At 34.4% G+C, this 24,040-nt stretch overlaps 1 protein-coding gene and 1 pseudogene across 1 annotated transcript in view; one reads left to right on the forward strand and one right to left on the reverse strand.

Annotated features, from left to right (window-relative positions):
* Positions 1 to 24,040, forward strand: part of LOC141483611 (methyltransferase-like protein 22) — a 137,496-nt gene that overhangs the window by 109,470 nt on the left and 3,986 nt on the right. The gene's annotated exons all lie outside the window — the stretch shown is intronic.
* On the reverse strand, positions 1,291 to 4,612 carry LOC141483519 (uncharacterized; annotated as a pseudogene).

The following is a 24,040-nucleotide window of genomic DNA, read 5'->3' on the forward strand; positions in this document are numbered from 1 at the left end:
TAGTTTGTTGAGTTTATTTGTTTCACTTATGAATTAGAAGAGAGAATATGAATATCTCTTCTTAGGAGATTTCAATCTGAGTTATCTATTTTTTTCAAATCAATAATGGTAGCCCATACTTCTCCAAATTTCTTGCTCTTCGAATAGTCTACTATGTAAATCTGTCTTCGTTTCCAGATATGGAACTAGAATCTGATGCGCCGCAGAATTTTTAACGTGAGAATTCTCGATAAAAAATTAGTGTGTTTTTCAAAAAAAGGACGGAATCAACTAAAAAAAAATCAACTCTACTCATAACCCATTAGGTTATGAGTATAAAAAAGTCGAAACATATTGGACCATTTTTGGGAGAGAAAGGTTTTGGCTTTCTACTTTTCTATATTCATTCACAAAAAGGTGGGAATCTTCCAAGTGGAGAAGGAAATCAATCAATTAAAAAAATATATTATAAAAAGAAGTGTAGACCATATAAAGGAGAAATTTCCAGACACAAACTGAAAGAAAAAGTCCTCGAAACATCTATTTTCATATAGACATTGAATTACACGAAAGAAAAATACTTTCGAAATGAATACTTTCACAGGAAAGCTGAATTAAACGAAAAACACTTTTCACTATTCAGTTAGTATTCCAAACAATCATAAGGAGTCAAATCAAATATGATCCACAGGACTTCTACACAATATAATAAATGAAAGAAGCAAAATTTGATTTACATGAAGTACATCCGATGTTCCGCCTTAAAACACTTGTCATATCTGCTCTCTAGTAGCAAATACGAATAACATTAAAAAAGTGTTTTTTTATAATGTTCTCCGTATTTGCTACTGAAGAGCCGATATGGCAATTGTCTTACGCCGGAACATCGGCTGTCTAGCAGTGAGGATGACATTGTTTTATGTAAGTGAAATTTTGCTGTTTTCATCAATTATATTATATAGAAATCCTGTGAATGATATTTGATTTGATTCCATACGAATAGAAAAAAGTGTTATTCGTATAATTCAGCTTTCATATAAAAGCATTTGTTTCGAAAGTATTTTTCTTTAGTTCAATTCGATGTTTATATGAAAATAGCTGAATTCTAATTCATCGTTCAATGAATAAATCTGTGAAGGTAATATTTGAAAAACCATGTGATATTCCGTCTTTGGAATCTGAATCATTTAATAACCTTCGAAAAAGCTAGTATTAATACTTTTCATCTTGATGTAAAACATACAATCAAAGGAAAGGATGATCCGATTTCAAATTGTTTAGAAGTTTTTAATAAAAATAAAAAATAGAAAATCTGAAACAGTCCATATATTTTCCAAAAACATCACCCACATGAATATTCAACAGAAAGCAGTTTTAGTTGCTATTATGATAAAATAAGTTCAATTCTCACAGCTGAAACTGAATCCAGATATCAACTCTTCCTTCATGGTGCTCCAGGTGTCAATTAACTCAGATTCAGTTTAGGTAAATATTCCTGGATTAAATCCTGGATATCCCCCAATAGTTCTTCAATATAGCCTAGACTGTATAATTCTTTAAACATATTCAGTCTCAAACCGTGATCAAACTCATATGTCAGAACGAATCTCAGTACATGCAGTCTGAACATATTTAGTCCCGTCTCTATAGACCACATGTAGATGGCGCTCACCGTGTGTGGACTCGTTTCAACGTTCATGATCCACCCTACCAGACAGCTGCATAAATTCGTCAGAAAAAATAGATCTGGAAACGAAACGGCATCCAGCAAGACTTTCAGAGGATACTTGTTGATTATAGCTTCTTCGAGTAAATCCAGCACACACTGGAATGTTTCGGAATCTACGCCATGAAGTTCTATCTCATCTCTGACGCTTTCTCTGAAGCGTCCACTGAACAAGACAGAAAAGTAGTCTGATTTTTTTGTCAATAAATTTAGGTCAGCTTCAACTAACGAGCCGTCGTCCAGTTTGAAACTAACCATTTCTGATTTCTGTTCCTTTTCTTCAATCAGTAGTCTTCGAATGTTAATTTCTCACACGTCTTCAGGTGTGTTTGTCCTACTATTCGAAATTTTCAGTCTCCTCCTGGCTAGGAAGCAAAGCGATGAGATGCATTCCGGTCTATACTTCCCGTTTTGTTCAATGGATTCCAGCATGATTTTCAATCCTCCACAGGCGACCAATAAATGGTGAAGGAAACGGTCCTCTCTGGAAAATGGAAGCATGAATTATGGTAATGATGCAAACCATGAAATGATCGCAGTAACATATACGCGGACTGTTAAAAAATTAGGTGAATGTTCAAATTTTGCGGGCTGCGAACTTTCGATTATCTATTTTTTATTTTTTTGTGTTGATGCAATTGTCTCGAACATATATTCACAATTTCATGTTCACAACATGTTTGATTCGTTGGCGAAATACATAAAATGAAAAAGTGTTTTGAGTGTTCAGCGATTTTCTACTATGGAAAAAATAGATCAATGAATTGGCATCAAATTTAGTGTAAAACATGAAATTGAGGGCATAAAAATACTTCAAATGTTTACAGTGGCATATGGTAATTGTACTTTGAGTCAGAAAAATGTTTACAAATGCCCTGGCCGCCGCAGCACATCAACCACCGATGAGAATGTTTAGAAAGTGAAGAAAATTGTTATGGGGAATCTTCGAATCAATGTTAGAGAGGTTGCTGAGGATGTCGGCATATCGGTTGGTTGATGCCATGAAAAATTTTTGGAAATATTGGGCATGAAGTGTATGGCAGAAGTTCATTCCAAAATGGCTGAATTTCGACCTAAACAACCGTCACATGAACATCACCCAGGAATTGTTGAATGACGTCAAAGGGGATCCAGATTTCGAAGGTGTAATGTTGTCTACAGCAACAAAGCAATCAACATCGATGGTTTGAAAGACAGGAAAAAGAAAGAAATGAAACAATCACCTTGGAATCAATATAAAATGCAAGTATGGGTCAAAATACATATAGTGAGAGTTCATTTTCAAACAATGAGTTGATAGGAAATCTTGCATTACGTAGGTCAGATTGTCTTCAGGTTTCCAAGAAACAGAATGAATTTCACAGATATGGAGCCCACGGCTGGTTTTTTGCAGTTTTTTGAAAGAAGTTAGAAAACCCATAACAAATTGGAACCAACATCCGTAGTTCACCCAGTTTCCTCTAGCGAGGAAGGTACGGTGATAGCGAAACGTGTGTATATTTTGTTGAAGATATAAACGAATAATTTAATGAAAGTTTGAAAATCACCATATAGAACCATTTATGAAATGAGTGGCATAATACTCACTTTGTTATGTAAGGAATGACCAAAATCATCTGTTCTTTCATATTTTCATCCCCCTCCAGCAGAGCTTTCTCGAAATTTCCTTGAGCATGCCCTGACTTTGCTACGCATGAAAGGCACTGAAGTATTCTTTCGGCCCAATTTTCATAATTGTTGTAGCCGAGAAAATCGGAAGAGGGTCGCGTTCCATATAATGACAGGTCATAAATTTGCTCAATTATATCAGCCTGTAACAAAGGGCCAAGGTAGACAGGACAATTGAGAATGTCACTCAGATGATCTAGGATTTTCATTTGATACACATTTCCGTACGGAAAATAGGGGATAATCTGTACCAAGCGCAGCACCAGTTCCCTCGTGCCGAGTTGTGGGTGGGAAGGCTGGACTCTTCGGTAAGCAGAGATGAGGTCCATTGTTTCCTAGATAAGAGTGTACTATAAAACCAAGATATTTTAAGGACGGCTTGAGAAATTCACAATCACTTAGATTAACTGTAAGACCTGCATCCTTCAAATGATTTCTCACTTCCGCTAATAATTTAAGGTGTTGCTCAAAGGTTGGGGAAATCACTATTATATCATCTAGGTATGTGAATATATTGGGCTCATATTTGGGACCAAATATGGAGTCGATGAGTCTGCATAACATTTGTACTGAATTGCATAAACCAAAGGGAACAGACGTGAAGTGGAATAAACCTCTTCCAGGTACACTGAAAGCTGTTTTTTCGCGAGACTCCTCATCAAGGGGAATCTGCCAAAAGGCTTTTCTCAAGTCTATTGATGAAATGAACCTAGCGCCTTTAAGCATGCTCAGGATCCTGTCAACCCTTGGTAACGGATAGCTGTCATGTTTCGTGACTTCGTTCAGCTTTCGCCCGTCGAAACAGAACCTCATTTCCCCGTTGGCTTTCTTCACTAGCAAGACAGGAGAACACCAACTACTTTGGGATGGTTCGACTACCCCCAATTTCAACATTTCGTCGAGCTCTTCATTTAATATCTTCAACATATACGGGGACATCGGATATTGTCTCTGGCGTATGGGAGGAGAACCACCTGTATCGATATGCATTGCGATCTTATTTTTTCGCCCTAACCTCTTATCGTCGCCAGCAATTTCATTGTACGAAGAAATCACTTCATCAGCAGCTATACGCTCACTAGAATCCAATGTATTTAACGAACATAGTTCAGGGTTGACTAGAAAATTTGGATTTTCAACTATACTCAAATTAGTTTGAGACAGTTCACACTGAACATTCCAAGTGTTTTCCTTGAAATCCAATTTGATCAGAAACAATTTGGCAAAATCGCTACCCATTATAAAAGAATGCTTGACTGTCGGAACTACTAAAGCTCGTACTACACGACAGACATTTTCTACACAGATGGGCAGATCGACAAATCCAAATCCTTTGACAGTATTTTCCGTTCCATCTGCTGTAGTTATATGCCGGATAGTTGATCTGTTTGTAGTAACCTGCAAGCCCAATTCTTTCAAACAGTTCAAACCCAATTCTCCCACTATACTTGAAGAAGAACCTGAATCAAGAAGGACAGTTATCCTATGGCCTATCAAATTAAGAGAAATGTAGGGTCGATTATCCGAACCTAATCTTTCGAAAATAGGAGCAATCTGTACATTTTCTAGTGAACTGTTACAAGGTTTATAAAATTCCCGCACACGTGACAGCCACGTAATCCAACTTCGATATTCTTTATTACGTTGTTTACTATTTAAAATGGTCTTAAATTCTACTGGGAAAGAACGGTCACACATTGGGTACCACACTTGAAACAAAAAGTAGTTCTAGGCGATCTACAATTATGGAAGGTGTGATTTGGGAAACGACAATTCCAGCAAACTAAACTTTTCGAATTTCCGGACGGTGAAAAAGTAGGAGTCTTGGTCTTAACATTACTTGACTCAGATTTCGAATTCGTCTCCACCATGTCATCAACACTCCTGCGGTTGTTGTTTCCATGTGAATTACTTTTATTTTGAAAACCTTTATGTTTATTATTACACTTGTAGTTCTTGTGCGCTTTATCAGCACCCGGTTCCTGGTTGAATTGCCGCAACGACACCATCGTGGCTCAGACAGAAACAGCCCTTTTCTGATATAATGGATTTGTGCTGATATCTATTTTTCATATAATTTGCATCTTCCAATCGTTTTACTAATTTGACAAGTTCCGAAACGGAATTAACATCATAAATTGCTAAATGCGACATATACTCTGGTAAAACATTTTTTCTAATGATACGGAGTTTTGTTGTTTCAGCGGGAGGACGACTGAGTCTCTTGAATAAATTTTCCATTACCGCGGAATAAAGTACGATAGTCTCGGTTTTCCCTTGCTTTCTCGATTTAATAGTATCCCAAATATCGTCTTCTGCATGAGGAGGTAAAAAATCATCTTTCATTTGTTTAACCAAATCATCCCAATTATTCAGATTTTTTTTACTTGCAAAAACCATAGAAAAGCATCACCGGTGAACAACTTTGCTGCAGCATTAAACAATTCGGTGTTGTCTAGGCCTCTTGCGCGAGCATACTCTACCACTCGGTCCAAAAAGTTATAGAGTTCCTTCTGATCCCCACTAAACTTCAAACCCCATTCTGAAATTGGAATTTGTCTAGAATGGCAAGTGACAACTGGTGCAGGAATATTGATGATGGGCTGAGACGTTTCGAACGATTGAGAAACAGTATTCCCAACGACATTTGAAGCACTGAGCTCTTCATGCAGGTCCGCATCCATTAGGTAACATGTAGCTAAACTCTCATTTTTATACGTTATCTCGTCAGGTACATTAATATCGATTGGCATTCGTTGAATTCGACCTGTAATATGCGCAAGTCTTGATTTCAATCGTTTATATAACGTATCAGTGGTATCTCCTTCAAATTCATTAATTGAATTTTTTATTGAATCAAGCGTACTTTCAATAGCCGTTTTCTCTTTATCAAAATTGTAAGTATAGAGACTCAAAGCAATCAATGAACTTGAGGATTTTTTTTCTCTATCTAATAATCGCGCTGAAATTCTTCGTCTCTCATCATGTGGTTTAGTCGTGAGTACTCCCCTAATAGCCAACTCATAGTTCAACTCCTCAAAGAGTAGGTGATTCGGTTTAAACGTATCTGCCATCTCGGTGATATAATAATACTTTTACAAACAATTGGCAACCAAAATCAGCTGCGTTATCACTAACCAACAGCCAAAAGTAAATAGACACCTATATGATCCCTTATGACAAGTTAGTACTACACGAAATAATTGGAGATCCCGAGAAAAGGTAAGCTAAATCCGGCGTATGAACGGTGTGATTACCACCCTGTATTATGAAAGAAAAGATTCACCTCTCTGTAATTACCACTCATCAAAAGAAAACAGTATGGTAGGAGAATCAGGATCGGGCTGCTGTTCGCCTTCTTTCCGTATAGTGGCCGATCTATTAGGATTTTCGGAAGATAGAAGATTTCATAGTTCCAACGAACGAAATTATAGTTTCAACCAGTTAATCCCGGGTTGGAATAATAATATTGGGATTTATTTTTATTTCCAGCTTTACCGGTAATTACAGGGTTCGATAACCACACCTACAACCCTAAAACAACTGATTAGCACGAAAAGAATATACAATAGATACCACTTACACCACTAAGGGAGGGTTGAAATATCAAAAAAAACTCCTTGCTAATTCCTTGAATTCGCCAATAAATGAAGTGAAAATATATTGGTATTCGACTTCATTCAAATAATCTTAAAATAAGAGACAGGGAAGATAATTATATACAAAAGAAACTTAGTTGTGAAATACTCACAAAAAGTTTGGAGAGCCGGTAGTGGATAAAAAACTACCAGAAGGTGTTATATCTTCATAAATGATACTTCTTCACGAAACTTATCTGAAGGAAGTGAGTAGACACCTTGTCAGAGAGGCACTTTGAGTTTCCCCCAATATTCACAGATATGCAATTTTATCAGCAAACGAACTCGCTTCATGAATTCACCTCCAACTCTGACCATCGGCCATTTTTGCACGACTAGCCTTGCGCAGATAGCATGACTGAGTATAATGGTGCCATCTCTGATAGATAGGAGTACTCCTTCAGGATTTAAAAAATTCTTAAATGATGGGACACAATGCAGAATAAATATAAGAAGACTGTATGAAATATATAACAATAGGTGAATATCCAAAATATCCTAAGGAAACAATTATGAAGAAACAGTAGCTAAATACTTGATTTGAATTCTACCACAGCTGACGTGGTTGCGTTAATCTATTCATATATTCAATTCAATCATTTCACATTTATTTGATCACGATTGAGTGAAATATATTTTTAATCATCCTCACTTTTCAGTACTTTTCCTGAATGAAAGAAAAATATATGATAATTAATTATAGAAAAATTCCTGATAACAATAATTTTTAGCCAGGCAACCAACATTACTCGTATGATGGTTATCAGTTGACTAATCCTTAAGTTCAGCTGGCGATTTATCGGAATATTTATCGCGCTACCTACTCGCCAGAAGTTAAACTTTTTGTCGCACTTTGAATTGATTTAAAGATACCTACAAGCATCCTCACGAACTGATTTCTTCGAAATTATATATACACAGGGAAAACAGAAAGTAGCATCTACGAATGCTACAGGAGCATAAGGAAAAATGAACGACGGCCCTTTAAGGGTCAAAATACTCCGGAGGTAAAATAGCTTCCCAATCGGATCTTTGGATGGGGGCTGATTCAAGGGCATCATCCTGCAGAAGTTATTCGAAAACCACTATTTCTGACAGTCAGCAGGGTCTTCCTCACATCAGTCCACAGAGAAATATGATGGTATCTGCAGACGTATCTTTGAAATATTTTTTTATCAGAAACGATCTCTCCTGTTGACGAGAGGAAATGCTGGAACCCAGAAACGTTGATGTTATGTGGCTCAAAATAATACCACAGAAGATCACCAAATTCATATGTTGCTTGTATCGACCATCTAGCGATACACAACATAAGGCACTATTCTGTTCACTTGCAAATACCATCGACATTCTGTAAATCAATCATCCCAGTGTCGAACTTTCCATATTCGGTGACTTCAATGTCCTTAATATCGGATGGTTCAAATTTTCGAATATCAGCGATGAACAAGGTCGCCAAGCTGAAGTTTTTGCAATAAGCAGCGGACTCACTCAGATTATAAATGAACCAACCATGAATCCTGACCGTGACGGAGAATATGCTAGTCTTCTGGATCTACACCTAACAACTAATCCAGACACTCATACAGTCACCATAAGGTCTCCATTGGGATCTTCTGACCACAAACTCATTTAAGTGTTGAGTGAATTACCGATAAATGTTGGGGAACAATTTAAGCCGCGCAAAGTTTGCATTATAGATCAGCTGAATGGGAGGATCTTCAAAACCATTTCCGAAATTTCCCCTGGCTAGATGTTTGTTTCAGCTCTGAAGATCGATCAACTTGTGCTTCGGAAGTTATATCATCCAAGGATGATATATGATGGCTTTCTATATATCCATTATCATACAAAAAATAAGGGAAATTTTCGAAAGAAATCAACTTCAATGAAAATTTTTCACAAAGATGTTCAAATCAGGCTTTGTTTTTCCATATTTGTTGTACAATGAGAAATACAAATACAAAAATTTTTTTCCTAGAAACTAATCTCTCCGGGGAAACAATCCTTTCCAAAGTGAATGAAATTTCTATCGTTTAATGAAATCAGTAGACGTACGATTGTTTCTTATTGTCCAAAAAGGTTTTGACGAAAACGTTGAAGAGAAGTTTTTTTGCTTGAAACTTCGCAGTACACCACAAGTTTGACAGTTTTCATGTGAGCGAAATTTTATAAAAATATACTTTCATAGAATATCCGACAAGTAACGCATCAGATTATCTTTCAGATGATTCTGTGAAGTATCGTTCAAACAATTCTGTGCCTTATCTGTCTGAAGAGCTTGCTTTCGTTAGAGTGAATTACTTTTTTCATTTTTTCGGAAATTCTGCACATATTTTGAATAAGGTTGGAGAAGTAGAAAACCAGAAAGCATTTTTCACAAAATGTGGTTAGAGTCAGATTTGTTCGGCTTTTTAAAAACTCTACTACTAGTAGAGTACGTTTGAACTGTTAATTTTTCTAATAATTTTTGCAAAATGCAATCCTGAGACCTGAAGAATTACATGATTCGAACATAGTCTCCAGAGTACTTGAAAACAATTGTATAAGTTCTCTCTAAAATTAATTACTCAAATTGATACAACTCCCAGTTTTGAATTGATAACACAAATAAATAAGACGTTGTCCAGTAACCAAAAAATATATATCTTTCGTTATCCTCATGCTCAAAAGTGTAATTATTTTCGAAATTCACTAATTGCTCAGGCTCTTCAGTTTCATCAGATGTGAAACTCCTGTTTCAAAATATTTGTTTTTTTTTTGATATATTTACTTTCGGCATAATTGACATAGATACTGCAAATAGATTATAAATTTATTTATTGAACACACTGGTACTGTTTTGCAAACATATTATATTTTCTATCTTTTACATTTTCAAAAATTTTTACATTCTCTGAGTGAATTTACCTATGAAAGACATAAGTACTTATAAAAAAATAAGTTGATGAATTGTTATACTAATCTTTGAAATTTGCAAATATTGTTTCAGTTCTGTATATACCTGTTGAGAAAATTAATTTAGGAAACTATCTACCTAAGTTGATGACTTATTAGAAATTCAGGTATATGGATATAGTTCCTGATATGTCCATGAATTAGTCTTTTCGAAATTGAAACTATTCTAAATTACCATTGTTTTTCTCACTCGTATATCAGGCAGTATCATTTCAACAAATCAATTCAATTTTTTCATCCACCTTTGAAAACAAAAAAACAAATGAGCAGCAGAAACATTGAATTAGAGTGATAGGTACAATTGGAACCTCTTTCATGAATTAATCAATGAAAAATTTTCGGACACCAGAACGAAAATACTGTGTGTCACGCGCATTTCGCTAACGAACTTAGCCCCATCAGGACATTACTAAAACTTGATTTGCAAAAGGCGCAATTAGAGACAATATTATTGTTCTTGTGTGAGAAAATTGTTTTCAATAGATATAATTAAATTGTAAGGGTTATATTTCTAGTGTCTGATTCTTTGGGAAAGAAAGTTTTTATGATCTACACATCTATGTATAGAGTTACTTCTTTTAAAATATAAATAAAGTTAAGAAAACTGGAAGTATATGGGACTTAACATTGAAGATATTGCATCAAGAAAAAAAGAAAAGAATCTGATGTTACCATTTACCGTTAGAATTTTCGATACAGAAAAAATAATCAATTCTATATTCGTGTCTTCAAAATAATTATAGTTGGGTTTTTTCAAAGGTTTTATTACGAATGTACCAAGTTTCATTGACTAAAATATTTATAAATTTCCAAAATTTTGATGAGCAAATGATTTGATTGTATAAAAATTGATCAATTTTTCTGTCTAAAGATGTCAAATTCCTAGAAACGGAAACATTTATTTAATTTTCCTGAATATGCTGTTCATCACAAAAACATAAAACAATAATAAGAAGTTTGAATTCGAATCCAAATTTCAAAATTTGGATCAATTCAGAAACAAAATCATTGATTTATTTTCTTTCTAACCGGTAAATCGCTGTGAAACTTTATAAACATTGCCAAGTCTTCAGTTGTTTCGTTATTCCAATGCATTGAGGGAAATGAAAATATTTAAAAAATGCTTTATAAAAGTTGTACAATTCCAAAAACAGATTGATTTCACAAACCGTACAGAGATGGACTATAAGGCCAGGAAAGTACCCCAGAGAGCATCACCGGGGGTTTACCAGATACCTTGTACCTGGGGAACGGTCTATATTAGAACCACGAAGGGAAGAATAAGTATTTGGGTCTCTGACCATTGTTTCGATAGGATTCAGACTGAATAAGGAGGCGACAGAAATTCAGGAAGACAAATAAATTCAACCGAAAGGAAAAAAATCAACATAGAATAATCTAATTACCTGTGCCAGTAGGTAGCATTTTGAGCGCAAACTGACCCAAGTCTGAAGTATTATACGCTTTGAGAACAACCGTTGCCTCATTGCCTTTGGTACTGTCTACCGTTGTTGTAGAAGAAACTGCTGGCATAATAATCTAGCCCCACGGCCAACAAACACGTAAAAAACTTCAACACAGAATTTACATTGATTTCAATTGGTGTCAACGTTGTGCAGTTCTGAATAAATTCCAATGCAAAGTCTTCTGTGACAATTTTTCAATAATAAACATCTAACAATAGATAGAAATTGCATTAACGTTATTCAAATACTCAATTTTTTGTAAAGCGATAGTTTGAAGTGACTTTTAGTCGATTTATCGGATGCATAAGCATAACTCAATGAATAAACAAACCCTTATGAGGAAGGAAAATTGCATCCTCCACTTGGGAACTTTCATTTTTCCAAAACTATATATATATATATATATATATATATATATATATATATATATATATATATATATATATATATATATATATATATAGCCAATTTTAGTAAAATTCGCTTCAATCGGAGGTCGCAACACCGTTTTCTATAAAAAGAAACAGCTGAAAGATTTGAGAATTACTATTACTGAAGACTTAACTAAGGCCAGGTACGATGCACTTCTATTGGCAAAAGAAAAGTTCGGCAGATCCAAGGTATGGTCGCAGAATGAGAAAATATGTATTTTACAAACTAATGGAACAAAATTTTTCATTAGAAGCTGCAATGATATTGAGAAATAAACATTAATGTATAATTCAGGCCGAATCAACCTTTATCTTTGAACGTTTTTCACGCTTTTAAACGCATTTCTTTTTTCTCATTTACTACTGTTTATTTTTCATTGTCTTTCAGGGTATCGAAAGTTTCAATCTTCTGATTACATCTTATTTCTGATATTGAAGTATGTTTTTCCTAAGATTCTGCTATTTATTCTTTATTTTTTAAAATATTGTAAATTCAGTTGATCGTGAATATTTTTTTGTAAGAGTAGAAAAACTGTGCATTTTTTACTAACTCACCTGTTGATATATTAAAGGAGGTTTTTGTGAATGATTTTTATCTTTTTTCGATTGTTGTTTCCTCAAAACTACTCAAGGATATCTGCTTATAATATTCGCTCTTACAGGATGTTCCAATATATAGAGTAACAATAAAAATTTAATATGATTAGCAATTTGAAAATATGTCAAATGAATGTTCGCTCACTTCTACCGCATTTTGCAGAGGTTTTGGATCTTATTGATGGATATGATATAGTGGGTGTCTCTGAAACATGGCTCTCTGATTTAGTGGATAACTTAACTGTTGCTATCCCTGGATATACTTTTTTCAGAATGGATAGATCAACTCAAGGTGGAGGAATAGGCATATATGTTGCAAAATTCAAAATTTCAAAATCAGAAGCTGACTGGGAACACTACAAAAATTTGCGAAACTTCACCCTATCATCTGTTCGTCGCGAGAAGAAGGCTTATTATGATTATTTATTTCAATCTAAAGACTCTAAAAAATTATGGAAAAACCTAAAGAATATCAATAATACAAAAAGGAATACTGATTTACCAATTCCCTTGCAAAATCCTGAAGAAATCAATAATTATTTTGCTTCAGTATTTATTGATGATGATATTGATAACAACCTCCTAGTATACTACAATAGTAATAAATACCCAAAATTAAAAAATCAAGAAAGTGTGTTCAAATTGAAATTCATCTCAGTTAATCAAATGAAAGAAATCTTAGCTACTATCAAATCGAATGCCACTGGTTTTGATGGATTATCCATCAATATGATTAACTGTTGTAGTCCGTTTATAGATAATTTTCTCACTCATATTTTGAATTGTTGCTTAGAAAAATGTTATTTTCCCAATCTATGGAAAATTGCCATTGTCAGACCTTTGAGTAAAGTTTCGAACCCAGTGAACTACACTGACCTACGTCCTATAAGTATTCTCTCTACGCTTTCAAAAATATTAGAAAAACTCATTCATCATCAAGTAAGTTCATATCTATATGAAAATTATATTATTCCTGATTGTCAAGCCGGGTTCAGAAGTGGGTATGGTACATCTGCAGCCCTCGTTCAGGTTACAGATGGCATAATTCGAAACTCTGATAATAAAGAGTTGACAGCTCTAGTTGCCTTAGATTTTTCGAAGGCATTTGATACTATAAATCATTCTCTATTATGCTTCAAATTGAAATATTATGGATTCTCGGATGAGTTAGTCTTGCTACTATTTTCATATCTAACGAATCGCTGTCAAACGGTATATTATAATAATGAAATGTCGTCAACTCGAAATGTTACTTCTGGTGTGCCTCAAGGGTCAATCTTAGGACCTTTACTCTTTATAATCTACATCAGTGACATCTTGAATTCTATGAAGCACTCAAAAGTTCAGGCCTATGCAGATGATACGCAATTGTATACCAACTTGAACATCTACAACTATGGAACTATTCAAAACCTCATCAATTCCGACCTACAAACCATTTCTAATTTAGCTGCGCAACATAATCTAAAATTGAATAGGAATAAATGCCATTTGATGCTTTTCGGTAATAAAAAGAATAGGGCTATAGTTGCACAACATCTCACAATCAGAATTGAGAACACCATACTTCCCGTTGTGAATTCCATTAAAAACCTAGGTATTATTTTTGATTCTGACCTAAAATTTGATTTGCATTTGAATGATTTGCTTAGAAAATCGTTTGGGACTCTCAAACTGATTTATTCAAATAGATATTTTTTCAGTCGACCAATCAGGAAACTTCTCACTGAGTCGTTGGTCTTATCACGGTTCAACTATGGTGACATTGTGTACAGCAATCTTTTAAGTAAATTTCATTTGAATCGGAAACAGAAAGTACAGAACTTCTGTTGTAGACTTGTCTATTCTTTAAGAAAATTCGATCATGTCTCGAATAAAATCAAAGAATTAAATTGGCTGACAATGATCAATCGTACTAATTATAATCTTTGCAATTTTGTGTACAAAGTATTGAGTTACAGAATTCCCACATCACTTTACAATAAACTGATTTCTAGGTCTATGCTACATTCAGTGGATGTAAGATCAAAAAATAAACTGCATGTCCCTCGTCATAAGACGTCACTGTTTCAGAGGTTGTTCACTTATCTCTCCATCAAATTCTACAACTCACTGTTATACAATTGTATGCAACTTTTGAAAGGTGAGTTAAGAATCATTCTGAAAAAACATTTTCTGAAAAACACTTCCTGAATACCAACAGGAACTTGAGTGCCGTGTCCTGAATTTTTCTTTAACCTTTACTTACCTTGTCGCAATATGTCATCTAGATACCTATGATATAAATTATTATTATGTGATGCGTTTTTTTCATCGTGTCTTTCTCTCTATTTATCATTTTAGTTGATTAGAATTGTACATTTTAGGTTAAGTGTAAGAGTAGCCTTTGGCTAAACTGCGCCTATTTTGTACCTTCACCAATAAAGACGATTTATTATTATATATATATATATATATATATATATATATATATATATATATTTTACAATGTAGGTTTTCACGGATGGTAGAATATGATGTGTTGTTTTTACACCTCTCGAAGCGAAGCAGTAACTCGTCTTGATAATGCCATCTGAGATGATGGCGAAACGTCGACTATCGAATAGTACACAACGGATGAACACCCGGAAAAACAACACATCATATATATAGATTTTCTACATATACATATATATATATATATATATATATATATATATATATATATATATATATATATATATAGATTTGATATAGATATGATATGATATAGATTTTTTACATATACATATATATATATGTATATATGTATATGTATATATATATATATATATATATATATATATATATATATATATATATATATATATATATATATATATATGATATAGATTTTTTGGGAAAGAAAGTTTTTGGCTTTCTACTACTCCATCTGATACAAAAAAAGGAATGAGAGAATCTTCCGAAGAAAGGAAGGAAGTAATCAATTTGAAACTCTATACATGAATGTGTAGATCATGCAAAGTAGTAACTTTCACATACAAACTGAAAGAAAGTCCTCCTGAAACAGCTACTTTCATATAAACATTGAATTACACGAAAGAAAAATAATTCTTTCGAAACAAATACTTCTATATGAACACTGAATTATACAGAAGATACTTATCTCCTCTCAGTTTGTATTTCAAACATTTGTTGTGGAATAAGAATCAGATATCATTCACATGAGTTCTACTTTGAATGAATGGTAATAAATTGTACTCACATAGAACACTGTCACCCTAACTGGTATACACCGATGTTTCGCCTTAAGACACTTGCCCTAAGGCTCTTCAGTACCAAATTGGATAACATTATAGAAAATACACACAACAAATGTTTGAAATACAAACTGAGTAGAGTGAAAGTTACTTCTTTGCATGATCTACACATTCATGTATAGAGTTTCAAATTGATTACTTCCTTCCTTTCTTTGGAAGATTCTCTCATCCCTTTTTTTGTATCAGATGGAGTAGTAGAAAGCCAAAAACTTTCTTTCCCAAAAAATTAATCACCCCTGAAAATATAACCCCTGCAATTCAAATAAGATTCCTTTTGGCTGGGATTAAATCAAATAGGTGAATGAATGTCATTATGATGTAATCGATGACATAAGCAGATCAAGCTTATTCCGTCACATTCAAAATCGTAATTCATGAAAGAAGAATATATATATATATATATATATATATATATATATATATAATATATATATATATATATATATATATATATATATATATATATATATATATATATATATATATATATATATATACTTATGCTTATTCCGTGACATTAAAAAATAGTTCATGAATGAACTGTGATGTATTTTCTATAATGTTATCCAATTTGGTATTGAAGAGCCTTAAGGCAAGTGTCTGCCTTAAGGCAGTTTGTGTTTGAAAGGTACTTCTTTGCAAGATATACACACCCATGTATAGAGTTACTCATTTTCAAATTGATTACTTCCTTCCCTTCCTTGGAAGATTACCTCATCCTATTTTTGTATCAAGATGGAGTAGTAGAAAGCCAAAAACTTTCTTTCTCAAAAATTAATCACTCCTAAAAATATAACCCCTTCAATTCATATCAGACATGTTCCGCTATCACAGTACCTTTTTTTCGCAGGGAATTCATTGCGAAAAAGCTTTTTTTTTGGCAGTGAATTCACTGCAAAAAAGCTACTGTCACAGCGAAACATGTGATATATTTTTGAAAATGAAGTTTGTGAAGATCACTTCCTTCCCTTCCTTGGAAGATTACCTCATCCTATTTTTGTATCAAGATGGAGTAGTAGAAAGCCAAAAACTTTCTTTCTCAAAAATTAATCACTCCTAAAAATATAACCCCTTCAATTCATATCAGACATGTTCCGCTATCACAGTACCTTTTTTTCGCAGGGAATTCATTGCGAAAAAGCTTTTTTTTTGGCAGTGAATTCACTGCAAAAAAGCTACTGTCACAGCGAAACATGTGATATATTTTTGAAAATGAAGTTTGTGAAGATCACTTCCTTCCCTTCCTTGGAAGATTACCTCATCCTATTTTTGTATCAAGATGGAGTAGTAGAAAGCCAAAAACTTTCTTTCTCAAAAATTAATCACTCCTAAAAATATAACCCCTTCAATTCATATCAGACATGTTCCGCTATCACAGTACCTTTTTTTCGCAGGGAATTCATTGCGAAAAAGCTTTTTTTTGGCAGTGAATTCACTGCGAAAAAGCTACTGTCACAGCGAAACATGTGATATATTTTTGAAAATGAAGTTTGTGAAGATCAGATGGTGAGGTGTATTTTACGAAAAGGTAATGTTTCACGTTGACCTACAATGCTCCCCTTCCTCGAATACTTCCACCTCAACAGTGGAAGTGAAGTGGGGAGGACTCCCACCCCAATAAAAATCATATTAGAGAAGAGCCAGGATCTTGAACTTCATTAGTAATGCAGTTTTATCAAGAACATTCAACAGAACACTGAGATGGCTGGAAAACGAGCCGCAATGTTTGACATATTGGCTAATGACAATGTGAATAATGCAGATGACGGAGATTCGGAGGATTTTGAATTGAATTTTGAGTTATATGACAGTATATGTAGAGAGTTTGGGAGTATTATAACATCTTTTGGGCTTGAAATAGTTATAAATTATCCAACTAGAATTGACCCTAGAACTGGGACTAAATCGTGCATCGATAAAATATTGACCAATCTCGACAAGGGAGAATAAGAAGCCGGAATTTTAGAAACAGGTTTGTCAGATCATCGAGGTCAGTTCATCAAACTGGGTTCGTCCTTTAACCATAGAACCGGCATGGTTTTCTTGTGGTATTCCTTTGGATAACTTTCACTGTGAATACATGGATATTTTTGGTAAATTTTGCACTGAATTTGCAGATTGCAGGTGAAATTTCTATTATTTGGTTGGAAATGGATAATAAGATGTTTAAATCATACACATAAGTTTTCCATATTTGTTGTATAATGAATAAAAAATAGAATAGGAATAGCAAAAATTTGAGTGTTTCGTCTCATCCAAGAAGGTGTTGACGAAAATTTTGAAGACAAGTTTTGTCGCCTGGAATTCCGAAGTACACCAGGAGTTTGACAGTTTTTCATGTGAGTGAAATTTTATAAAAATATACTTTCACAGAATATCCGACAAATAACGCACTGAATTATTTTTCAGATAATTCTATGATGATTCTGCTCGTTATTTTTTTAAAGATCTTGTTGTTATTGAAGTGAATTACTTTTTTATTCCTTTGGAAATTCTGTACATATGTTGTATAAGGTTAGAGAAATAGAACACCAGAAATCTTTTCTCACAAAATGTGGTCAAATGTCAGATTTGTTCGGTTTCTTTAAAAACTCTATAACTAGTACGTATGGATTGTTAATTTTGCTTTCAATTTTTGCAGAATGCAATTCTGATACCTGATGAATAATTGATATAAATACTATAGTATAATTTCAAAATAGTATTTCTTGAACAGATTGGTTAGGTTAGGTTAGGTTAGGTCCAAAGTGAGTAGGTCTATTCGACCCGCCATCGCAACCCGCAAGGGTTTATTGTGGCTCACACCTACTCACACTCGGCCAAATGAACCCAGCTTCTCAACGAAGCCGATTGTATGGTGAATGGTCTTTCAGGTCAGATGGAAAGAGTACGACGCTACCGAACTCTAAAGACCTGATTCGGTCCCCAGTGCGGCAGGCACAGTATATGCTCTGTTAATGAGGTAACAGGAATAATCAAGTTGCCAGATTCCCACCTTGATAACCACGACAACCTTCCAATATGAGGGATTTTGCACGTCAGCTACACCTGCCGATGCCTTAGATTCAGCCGTGCAGGGCTTTTTTGCCTCTGGTTTTGTTGAATCATCACTAGAGCGCAAACGTTTGTTAACCTGCTTCTGGGGGGATTGTTTCCCCACAGACAGATTCTGTGTACGCCGCAGCTCTCGCTCATGAACTAAATTTACAGGGAGGTCAGTTGGAGTCGTAAACTCGACATCCATCTCCCGTATAGACTCAGCGTCAGAAATAATTTTTAAGTTCACTCTGTTCATAAAAGTCCCACGAGTAGCTAGGGAAAGAAGATTAATCACGGCAGAGCCCCGCATTACCGTGACAAGGCGAAGGTTCCGTAGAGACAGCTGATAGGCTCAATGTCATTGATCCTCTCGGCACGAATACACACACCTTAGGATTAAGCCATCGTTGGGATGCCATTCAGTTAGGGAATAACAGAATCACAAGTGATTCTGTCATTCACGTATCTAGCGGGGCTACGTGGAAGCAGGCATCCGATAGCCGATTTGCTCAACCCCCACATCCCAAGCCAATGCACTCGCCGAAAACAGCATGCACAGTGGTTCAGGCAGTGAAAGATGAACAAGAACATCCAACCCGCCAAACACATTGGTACTGTTTTGCAAACTTATTCTCTTTTTTATCTTTCACATTTCCAGAAATTTTTATGTTCTTCGAGTTTAGGTACCTACCTATTGTTTGACGTAAATACCTGAGTTGATGAATTTTTTATATGTATGTGTTTAAAATATGTTTAAAATTTATTTTTTCCGTTAACCAGCTGTCGCACCCCTACGAACGACAATCCTCAGAAGTCGAAACTATCTACTATACTATACTAATATTTGGAATTTGCAAATATTGTTTCAGTTCTGTATGTTCCTGATTAGAAAATTTACCAAGGAAACTATCTACCTAGGTTGATGAACTAATAGAAATACAGTTACATGAATATTTTTTCCTGTGATGTCCAATAATAATTAATCAGCCTTTTCGAAATTGAAATTATTCTACCTTCTTTGGAGTATCGTTCTCTTGTATGGAGCTCCGCCCCTAAGCATACCCTGAAGCTGCTGGATTCCATCCATCTGATTGGAGACCCGAACATTACTTGCAACCTTAATATTACTATAGATTACTTTCACGGGAGATGTTCAGGTGACTTGGCACATTTGATTCCACCAAAAGCGGTACATATTAGAAATATGCGATAGACTGTGGCTGCTCGTCGTTTTGAGGTTCAACTCAGTACACCTCGAACTTCACTGTTTATGAATTGTTTCATTTGAAGAACTGCGTTTATGTGGAATAAACTTCCTGAGAACGTTTTTACAAATGAATTCAATCTCCAGCTGTTAAAATCCAACGTGAATCGCTACTTTCGCATAGGCACCGCTCTTAAAGCGCCTCAAGGATTTCATCCAATAAAAAAATATTGTTATTAATAGATATATTTAATGTTGGGTGAACTGAAAGTAGGAAGACAGTATGAAATTAGTACAAATGTATGAAGGAGAAATTTACTAAGCGTGGTTATTTTAATTCTGGAAAAAACATTAATAGTTCAACATAAGTTGTGGTCTCCTCCGGAAGTTCCATCTTTAGGATGAAACATTCCACAGAACATTCCACATAGTTGTGCCCAGTACAGATCCCTGCAGAACCCCGCCATTGATTTGAACCCCATACGTTTCACCTCATGCTTCTAGAATAATTTTCCTTTCTAACAAGTATGACACTATAAGGTCTATTAGTTTGTTGTCTATTCTTCTCCTGGAGGATAAGTTGCCTCTCTCCTCTAGCATGAGTTGCCACGATGCGTTAGTGAAAGCATGATTGATATCTATTATCATCACTTCTATAATAGCATCCTGGCATTATTCATTTCATTTTCTATGTTCCTCATTCAAACTCATGGCAACATATGAGAAATCAATGCGTTTTTGTAAATTCCACATATATTTTCCACTGTTAATAATATATTGTTCATTCTATTGTCATCTAGGCACACTGGCAGTTGTGCTTTACAATTTGTTTTTTTTGTATCAAAATATTTCACAAAACATTGGATGTACAATTTTTTTTTTTGCCCAACAATCTAAACTTCACCACATGTTGATAATACTTTTGCCTTTAGGCAGACTCCAACCTGACTAGAGGAAGTTTGTATATTTCGAGATAACTGTAATAATTTTCTTTTTTTCTTTCCCTTACTCGACACCTTATCCGTTTCTCTTTAATCTTCCTTCTTTATTTTTCTTCTTGAGAGCTATTGCATAATATGGTACTCAATATTTCGCATGTTAATGCTAGATCTCTTACGGCGAACTTTTCAGAAATGAGATTCTTTGTGCCGACTGTGATGTTGTGGGAGTATCTGAAACCTGGTTGCATTCTGGTATAGCGAATGATGCCGTATTTCTAAATCAGTTCAAATTTGTTCGTCAGGATCGGCCAACCAGGGGTGGGGGTGTAGGTTTGTATATTAGAAATAATATAAAATTCGATTTTTTATTTAGTGAATGCAAGGACTTTATAGAGTACATTTTTATCAAACTCATCATTGGAAAAAAATCAATAGTAGTTGGTAATGTTTACAGACCTCCAAATACTAGCATCCAAATTTTCTTCGACCACATTGAAGATCTATTTTCAAACTTGATTACAAATTTTAGCAACATTATATGTGTTGGCGATTTCAACATCAATATGCTTGACTTACATTCTTCAGTTACTCGAGATTTTAATTTAATTATTGAAACCTTCAATTTCTCAGAACTAATTAATGAACCCACACGAATAACGAACACTTCTGTATCTCTTATTGATTTGGTGATAACCACGTTTACTTCTGAAGAATGTAAGTCAGCTGTAGAAAACAGTCAAATATCAGATCACATGCGATTAAGTTGCAGATTCAAAGTCAATTTTGAGAATATAAATATTAGGAAAAAAATCACATACAGGGCTCTAAATCACATAAATACTGAACTTCTTCAATATGGACTAGAAGCTTTACCTTGGCAAAATATTCTTGTAACGGATGATTTGGATGAGAAGGTTGAGTTACCCAATCAAAACATAAGAGGATTAATTGACCTCCATGCACCTAAAACTACTGCTGCGCTATGAAAAACTCAATATGCTCCTTGGATAACTGAAAACATCAAGTTCATGCAGAAAATCAGAGATAAGGCTTTACAAAAGTTTACCGCAACATTGGTCATATTATAAACAACTGAGAAACTTTACTACAAACGCCATCAAAGCTGAAAAAAAAGCTTATCTTAATTTCAAACTTAGAAATTGTACTCCGAAAGAAAAATGGAATAAACTCAAAACGTTGAATATAACTATGCGTGATAAGAAGGACATTCCGGACTCTTTAAATAATGTAAATGACATGAACAAATATTTCATCGATTCCACTAAAAATATTACCACCGTTAGTAATGAGTTATTAGAGTATTACACAAATAATGTGAAAGAGGGAATAACCTCAACCTTTTCATTCAATTTGGTTTCTGAAGAGAATGCTTATGATATAATAAAAAATATCAAATCCCGAGCTTTTGGCAATGATGACTTGAATATCGTAGTAATCCAGTTATGCTGCCCCTTCATTTTACCTATTATAACTCATATAATAAATCAGTGTCTGATGAAATATTATTTTCGCAGAGCATGGAAATACACTAATATTATTTCTTTGCCTAAAAATCAGTACCCGATAGAATACAGTGATTTAAGATCTATTAGTATTTTGCCTACCTTCTCTAAAATTATCCAAAGAATGATGGAATCGCAAATTAGAATGTTTATGCCCGAAAACAATATTTTACCCATCAAACAATCTGGATTCAGAAGAGGGTATAGCTGTGCAACTGCTCTTACTGATGTAGTTGACGACTTAATTGAGGCTATTGACAAAAGAAAAATGAGTGCGCTCATTCTTCTCGACTATTCAAAAGCCTTCGACTTGATATCGATACGTTGTTGTCAATGCTACATTATTTCAGATTCAGTATTTCAGCTCATGCTCTTATGAGATCGTACTTAAGTGATATATTACAAGTTGTTAAACTTAATAACGAGCTTTCTACATCGCTGGAAGTTATATCAGGTGTTCCTCAAGGAAGTATTTTAGGACCCCTACTGTTCACTGTTTATACCTCAATCTTCGTTGACGTACTCAAATTTTGTAAATATCATCTCTATGCGGACGATACGCAGATCTACTTCTCTTTTAGATACTCGGATTTGGTAGCTGCCACGGAGTCTATCAATCACGATTTGATTTCCTTGCACAAGGTATCTGTTGATCATGGACTGAAAATCAATCCTAACAAGTCGATGGCTCTACTTTTTGGAAATGATAATGCTTCAGATTTTTTGTCTGATAACGTTATATTCAAAATTGGAGATAAAAAATACCTATTAAAACTTCTTGTAAAAATTTGGGATTCACAGTTGATACAACACTTCACTTCAAAGAACACGTTACTAATGAATTGAGAATCGCATACGCTTCTCTGAAGCTAATTTTTCCTCAAAGAAACTTTTCATCAAAAGACCTCGAAAAAATGTGACACCTTGGTTCTTTCTCATTTTAATTATTGCGATGTTGTTTACAGTCCTTGCCTTAATCAAGTCGAAATTCGTCGTATACAGATAGTACAGAACTCATGTGTTCGTCTAATTTGTGGTATTACAAAAGTCAGTCGTATATCAATTACTGATAAACTAAAAGAGCTTAAATGGCTAAATATGTACAACAGGCGACGTCATCATATAGCTTGCCATTTTCATAATATATTTAAATCAAAGACTCCACCTTATCTACATGAAACACTCTCTTATAGAACGGACATCCATAATTTGAATATTCGTAAACAAACCATTCTTACATTCACACTGTAAAGAAATATACAAACGGTTCTTTTCCTACAATATGGCAGTCTGCATAAATAATTTGCATAGACTGGATGGATCATACCTACAACTATCGCCGTTGGTATTCAAATCCAAATTCAAAAACTACCTACTAAGTATTCAGTGAAGTTCTCAAAAATTGCTCTGCTCTCTCTCTCTAACCCTTACCTTCTTATGCTTTCCTTTCCTCTCCTTCTCTTTATTTAATTATCTTTACTCATTTAGTTTCGTTAATGTATTGCTATCTGTTAAAACTGTAAATATCTCTTTGGCATTGGTGGAAGAACAGAAACGGTTTTCAACTGTTA

This window comes from Leptinotarsa decemlineata, unplaced genomic scaffold (genome assembly GCF_025532065.1).
Source record: "Leptinotarsa decemlineata unplaced genomic scaffold, Ldec_3_MD MMD2_tig00003736_RagTag_RagTag, whole genome shotgun sequence".
In the NCBI taxonomy this organism is placed as follows: domain Eukaryota; kingdom Metazoa; phylum Arthropoda; class Insecta; order Coleoptera; family Chrysomelidae; genus Leptinotarsa; species Leptinotarsa decemlineata.